Raw genomic sequence first — 8,079 nt, 5'->3', positions numbered from 1 at the left:
GATATGTTCTTTAACTTCAAATAAGTAAATTCATTATACTCTCCATACCAAAGTATATAAAAAAATTTCTCACAACATGCAAATAACCATGATAATAATAAAAAAAAGATTGGATTTATGATTAAGTCGAATCTATATAACAGCGAAAGAACGAAAGCAAAATACTTATTACCAAAGAGAATTCGCATTATGATACACATATTCAGGGAATAGTTGTGCGAATTAAACAAAGTTTACTAAATTATTTTTTATTAATTACTTGTAAATTTATAAAAATTATCATTCATAGATTGAATTATTGCGTAAAGATGACATTAGTATTTGTACACAATTGTTTTGTTAAAATTGAGTATACGATGATTTATCTTAATTTTTAATACAACTTAATTTCAATGAACTAAACAAATTTCTTGTGATAAAAAAGATGCCACAGAATGTGCAACATATAGTGATTCCAATATTTTGGTGCAACAACGCTAGTCCCATACTTTTTAAGGTTTGTAACTCTTTTGAGCGTGCGCATTTTTCAATTCTAGTTTCGTACTTTTTAAGACAACGCTTGTAATATTTTGTATATGTCTTGTATTTCTCCTAATGGTGTGGCAGCTTCTAATAAACTGAGACTCAAACGCCCACCAACTGAAATAGGCGCAGGAGTGGCTGTGTGGTAAGTAGCTTGTTTACCAGCCACATGGTTCCGGGTTCAGTCCCACTGCGTGGCACCTTGGGCAAGTGTCTTCTACTATAGCCTCGGGGCGACCAAAGACTTGTGAGTGGATTTGGTAGACGGAAACTGAAAAGAAGCCCGTCGTGCATATGTATATATATATATATGCGTGTGTGTGTTTGTGTGTCTGTGTTTGTCCCCCTAGCATTGCTTGACAACCGATGCTGGTGTGTTTACGTCCCCGTCACTTAGCGGTTCGGCAAAATAGGCCGATAGAATAAGTACTTGGCTTACAAAGAATATGTCCCGGGGCCGATTTGCTCGACTAAAGGCGGTGACTAAAGAGTAATATATATATATATGTTAAGAACAAACTTACTTAGAAATGGATGCGTGTGTTCTGTGGTGTAATAACAAATTAAATAAAACATATGCATATATACATACATATATGTACGTACCTACATCTACATGTATATATACATGCATATATGGGTACAAGACACCAAAAAAACCTCGAACACAATGAGAAAAGAAAACATAAACACAAAACCAAGGAAACACACCTTTATATATATATGACACGCACGTTCACACACACATATATTAGAGGAAAAAACAACAAAAACCAAGGTAGGACGAGTATCTCAAGTCATTTATAATAATTTAATTAGGGTAAGGTGAATTTGAAGATTTACAGCTGTTTCTGAGATATCTCAAGTGATAGACTAGCATGTCCGCACACTGGGTATTTTGTCATCAGAGACCAGGTGAGTATGTATGAAAGTTCTAGACAGGAACATTCACGGATTATGAGGAATGAAATAGGAGAATAAACATTAAAAGTAGATAGAATACGGACAAGAGATTAAAGTTCATAGGGAATATTTTTACAGACGGTATGGAGGTTGATCCGTATTTCCGTGAAGGTATAGGCTCTTAGGATAATATCCAGGTAAATTCAGGTAGCATTTTGGCAGTATTTTGAATGATGCGTTCATGTTGAAGTGATTGGCAGGTATGTAAATAGTCTGCGTGGATATATAGAGTGGGAAACACAGACAGATAGAAATGGGTTGTGAGTGAGTGGATAGAAGAGAGGAGAAAGAGAGGAAAGAAGGGGAAAGAGAAAAAGAGAGAGAAATAAAAATAAAAAGAAAAGAGATAGAGTATTATTCTTCTGAAGGTTCGGGTTGAGAGGTCAGGCATTAAGGTTTTGGTAAAGCGGAGGAGGAAGGTTTTTATGTCAATTAATCAAATAGATAGGCGCAGGAGTGGCTGTGTGGTAAGTAGCTTACTAACCAACCACATGGTTCCGGGTTCAGTCCCACTGCGTGGCATCTTGGGCAAGTGTCTTCTGCTATAGCCCCGGGCCGACCAATGCCTTGTGAGTGGATTTGGTAGACGGAAACTGAAAGAAGCCTGTCGTATATATGTATATATAAATAAGTGTGTGTATATTTTTGTGTCTGTGTTTTGTCCCCCTAGCATTGCTTGACAACCGATGCTGGTATGTTTACGTCCCGTCCTTAGCGGTTCGCAAAAGAGGGACCGATAGAATAAGTACTGGGCTTACAAAGAATAAGTCCCGGGGTCGATTTGCTCGACTAAAGGCGGTGCTCCAGCATGGCCGCAGTCAAATGACTGAAACAAGTAAAAGAGTAAAAGAGAGGGATGGTCATTGGTCAGTAGGGATAGCTAGAAATAGATGCCTAGCTTAAGAGGGGTCTGTATAGGATAGAGCTACATTTAAATTTGCTTAAGAACACAACTTACCGCCGGTTTGGGAATCGAAGCCACCGTGACATCCTGACCACTAAGTCACGCACCTCACACACACACACACACACACACACACATATAAATGTTTATATTTGACTGCGGCAATGCTGGAGCACCGCCTTTAGTCGAGGAAAGCAACCCCGGGACTTATTCTTTGTAAGCCTAGTACTTATTCTATCGGTTTCTCTTGCCGAACCGCTACGTGATGGGGACGCAAACACATCAGTCAAGCAATGTTGGGGGGGACAAACAAACGCACACACACACACACACACACACACACACCACACACACACACAAACATACACACATACACACACACACACACACACATATACGACGGGCTCCTTTCAGTTTCCGTCTACCAAATCCACTCACAAGGCTTTGGTCACAAGGCTATAGTAGAAGACACTTGCCCAAGGTGCCACGCAGTGGGACTGAGGGGCTGAACCCGGAACCATGTGGTTGGTAAGCAAGCTACTTACCTCACAGCCACTCCTGCGCCTATATAAATTTATAAATGAGGGTGAAAAATTTGATATTAATTTAATAATACCATCAATTTAACACCAAGTGGCTTAGCACATAAAAACCAAGGGAAAAATACAAATTTATACATAAATATTAGAGAGTGACCACTATGTGGTTCACTCTAGTGCTAAAAGTAGCTCCGCAAATGGTATAGCCACTAAAAGTTGTGGCTATACCATTAGCTGAGCTATTTTTAGCACTAGAGTGAACCCACATAGTGGTCACTCTCTAAAATATATATATATATATATATATATATATATATATATATATATATATATATATATATATTATATATAGATATATATATATGTATGTATTATATATATATAATATATATATGTATGTATATATATATATATATATATATATATATATATATATGTATGTATATATTATATATATATGTATGTATATATATATATATATATATGTATATATATATATTTTGTCCACCACCTACACCACCAAACGGTATACACAGGTGCTTATAATTATCAAGTACTCACCCCGAATTTCTATATATATATATATATATATATGCTTTTATATATAAAGCATACACAAACATACACGTACTTAAACACACGTCTATATATGTATATAATTTGTATGTAATGCATCTGTGTACCTGTTCGTTTGTTTACACCGATCTAAAAACCGGTATTTATTTATACTGGTTCGGTTTACGTCCAGCGGTTTAACAGTTGGACAATGAAACAACAACTGGGATCAATACAACGTGATAAACCATTAAAGGCGGTGCCCCATCATGGCCGTAAACCGTTTACTGAAACCCACAAATATATATATATATTTTTTTATATGAGGCATACAAACATACATATATGTATACATACATACATATATACATACATACATACATACATACATGCATGCATGCATACATACATACATGCATACATGCAATGCATACATACATATATATACATATGTGTGTGTGTGTGCGTGTGTAGACGCATAGTCTCACACACACGTATATATGCACATATGAATATGTATAATTTGTTTCCGCACGTGTATACGTGTGTGTGTGTGTGTGTGTGTGTGTGGATGAATGTGTGTTCTATTATCTCACGCAATTTTACGTTTCAATAGAATAATTTGTTTGATCAGTGCTCTTCATTAATGTGTGATCTGAGTTATCGATCTGCTTGCTGCTTCCTGTGAAATCTGACATATATTCCCAACAGCCAGCAGATATATAAACTGGCTCAAGTAATTATGTAAAAACAAATGGAAACGCTTCTAGTATTCGCTTACATGGCGTTAAGCAATTTGATGTTATTGATTAAGCCTAGGTTAGCCTTGATCAAGCAGATATGTGATCAAAGGCCTTCCAGGCATGACCATCACGATCCCTCGAGCATTGTACAATGTGTTTCTTCCTTTTCAAAATTGCACTGTTGGTTTGAGGGAGATATGCTTGCTCTGTCTTAGAGGATGGGTGTGCGCATAAAGCCTCTGTCTTTCGCGCGTGATCTGAAGTAAATAATATTCCTGGTCGATCAGTGACCTTTCCTTGGCAAAAATATGATTTGGAGCATGTGAAATTAAGTATACTATGTGAACGCACAATGAAACGACGCCTACTGTTGATTTCAACGGCTTGTATTCAAATATTATTTTCGCTACACCATTTTGCTTCTATCAAGTAAAACTATAAAAAAGTCTAACTGGGTCCCTCCTGCAAGGTTATGTGCGATTTATCTTGATATGGTTGTGATGCATATGCCTAGTGTACCCTTATCAGGCGGGTAGTCATGATGGGTATTCTGAGCTTCGTATATTTTACCCCAGTGTCACTTTGATGGCATGCACTGCCCTCTTACTCAAAAATAACAACTTCCTCTTTAAGAGCACGTGTGTTTGAAAAGTTTTAACGAAAGCGATCACACACTAGTAAAAACCTTCCCAAAAATGTTAGTAAATGAAAGAAATAAAAAGACACCTTTACATTTCAAAAACAGTATTAAGTAACCCTCATAGACTTTCAAATATATGTTTGTCTGTGTTTCTGTATGTATACATACGTATATATATATAAATAAAAATAAATGCGCCCTTTTAAAGCCTAGCGAGACTCATGGGCCCGGTTTCCCGGTTTCTATGGCGCATGTGTTCCCCAGCTGGATGCCAGTCCATCACAGCGTTACTGATTTTTACTAGCTGAGTGGACTGGAGCAACGTGAAATTAAGTGTTTTGCTCAAGAGCACAACGCGTCGCCCGGTCCAGGAATCGAAACCACAATCTGATGATCATGATTCTAACACTCAAACCACTAAGCGACACTCCTCCACACTTATATTATATATATATATATATATATATATATATATATATATACGAATGTGTGTGATTGACTGTCAAAATTGTGAAGCATGACTGTCAACACTACTACATGAACCTGAAGATTGCAGAATTTAATGCATGAAAGTACTAGTTCAATCAGAATGAACATTAAACATTCTATTATTTTATTTTATTTTATTATATTATATTATCTTATTCATTATAAGATTGTAAATAAAACGTGAAAATCAGACAAGGTTGGAATTCCTTTTATTAATATATATATATATATATATATATATAATATATATATACATAAATATACATATATATATAAAATATATATTTATTTATGCATATATTATATATACATCATACATATATATATATATATACAGATATATATACAAATACATACACACATACACACACACACACACACACATATATATATATGTGTGTGTATATAAGAAATTAGAAAAGGAAAATACGCACAGTTTTAATATAATTTTTAATATATCGACCGATTTCGCTATCGCTATTCATCATATTATGTTTTACTTATTTGAATATATATTTTCTTAAGAAATTTTGTCCATGTTGTATGTGATGATATTTACGAGTGAATGTCTTCACAAATAGAAAAATAAGGGGGGGTAATTGGTTATCGTAATTATTGTTATTGTTGTGGGTAAGGGAGATAACTGTTCAGCTTTCGGTAATGGGAGGGGAATATATATGTACAGACCAAAACAAGTTTCGAAAAACCTTGTTTAGTGAGGAGATTTATGTACAGTGATGTAATCGTGAATTGAAATATGTAAAAAGATAAAAGTTGGTTATGCCTGCATATTAAGACGTGTTCTGTATTTTTCAATGAAAACTGTTTCTTTATTTAAACGTTTTTGTGGAGAGATTGTGTCTTTGCACTGGTAGAAAGGGAATACTGTGAAAGTTGGTTTGATGTTATCTGCACATTTTCTATTTGTACACTGAGAGGAATTTGCCTGTATTGCGGGAAACGGATTTGCTCGTTATGTAGAGTGATACTCTTTCTCAAGGTCATACTCGTCTGTCCAATATAGTTCTGTCCGCAACCCGAGCAGGTTATTGCATAAATTAGGTACTCAGAGGCACAAGTGAAACTAGTTTTAATTGTGAACCTCTGTCCTTGTTTGAAGAGGAAATCCGAGCCTTCAAGTAGGTTGAGGCAGGTTCCACAGTTTGGGCGTCCACACTTTTTGAACCGTTGGTTTCGTGGTTGTTTTGTAAAGCTTCGCATTTGTTAGTTGTCTCTTTAGCGATTTGTCTTGCTTTTTACATTTGATGAATTTGTGTGTTTTCAGGATGTCATTCAGTTTTGGATCTCTAGTTAGATTTTGCACAATATATATATATATACATATATATATATATATATATATATATATGTGTGTGTGTGTGTGTGTGTGTGTGCGTGGAGGTGCAATGTATCGTGGTTTCGATTCCCAGACTGGGTGTTGTGTGTGCTTATTGAGCGAAAACACCTAAGAGCTCCATGAGGCTCTGGCATGGGGTGGTGGCAACCCCTGTTGTACACTTTCGCCACAACTTTCTATCACTCTCCCTTCCTGTTTCTTGAGTAACGCTGCGATGGACGGAGGTCCGTCCTACTGGGGGGAACACATACATTACATAAACCGGGAAACCGGGACCATGAGTCTGGCTAGGCTGGAAAAGGGTGACGTTTATTGTTATATATGTATATAAATTTCTTTATTGCCCACAACGGGCTAAACATAGAGGGGACAAACAAGGAAAGACAAAGAAATTAAGTCGATGACATCGACCCTAGTGCGTAACTGGTACTTTATTTATCGACCCCGAAAGGATAAAAGTAGACCTCGGTGGAATTTGGACTCAGGACGTAACGGCAGACAAAATATCGCTTAGCATTTCGCCCGGCGCGCTAACGTTTCTGCCAGCTCGCCACCTTGTGTATGTATATATATAATATAATATATATATATAATATATATATATTATATATATATATATAATACATATATACATACATACATACTACATACATACGTTATATATATATATATATGCATACATATATATATGTATATACATATATACATATATATGTATATATATGTATGTATGTATGTTATATATATATATATACATATATATGCACATATATAATATTATATATATATATACATATACATACATATATATATATATATGCATATATATGCACATTATATATATTCATATATATACACACATGCATACACACACACATGCATATATGTTCATGCATATATGTCATTAAGATACTAACTCCCCCTGCGGCAAGACGTTGTCGCTAAGAATAATGACTGCCCCTTGATATAGAGAATCCTCCTTTTACTGAATTTACACATGAAAATCAACGCGAAGCATATTAGTGGAACATTCTCATCAAGACGTTTTCACCATATGTAAGCATAACAGGCTGGTTATAATTGTTTGGGACGGACAAGAGAATGTACGCAACGTCAGCTGCCCTGACGATGTGTAAGTCTTCGAAAACCAAAGAGAAATATTACCACCGACAGTTGCCTCGGAACCTCCAGGTTTTATTTCCGAATTATAAATTCACGCTTAAACCAATAATAATCGGTGCTCTTGGTTTTATTAGTAAATACCTACGTAATAATTTGGAAAAGCGAAGGCTTTCAGAAAATGAAATCAACCAGCTAACATACATATTAGAAATATAATCTTCTTTATTTATGTAACAGCTGACATT

This window comes from Octopus sinensis, unplaced genomic scaffold (assembly GCF_006345805.1).
Source record: "Octopus sinensis unplaced genomic scaffold, ASM634580v1 Contig15539, whole genome shotgun sequence".
Classification (NCBI taxonomy): Eukaryota; Metazoa; Mollusca; class Cephalopoda; order Octopoda; family Octopodidae; genus Octopus; species Octopus sinensis.
The sequence above is the reverse complement of the archived record's forward strand: the minus strand, read 5'-3'. Positions refer to the sequence as shown.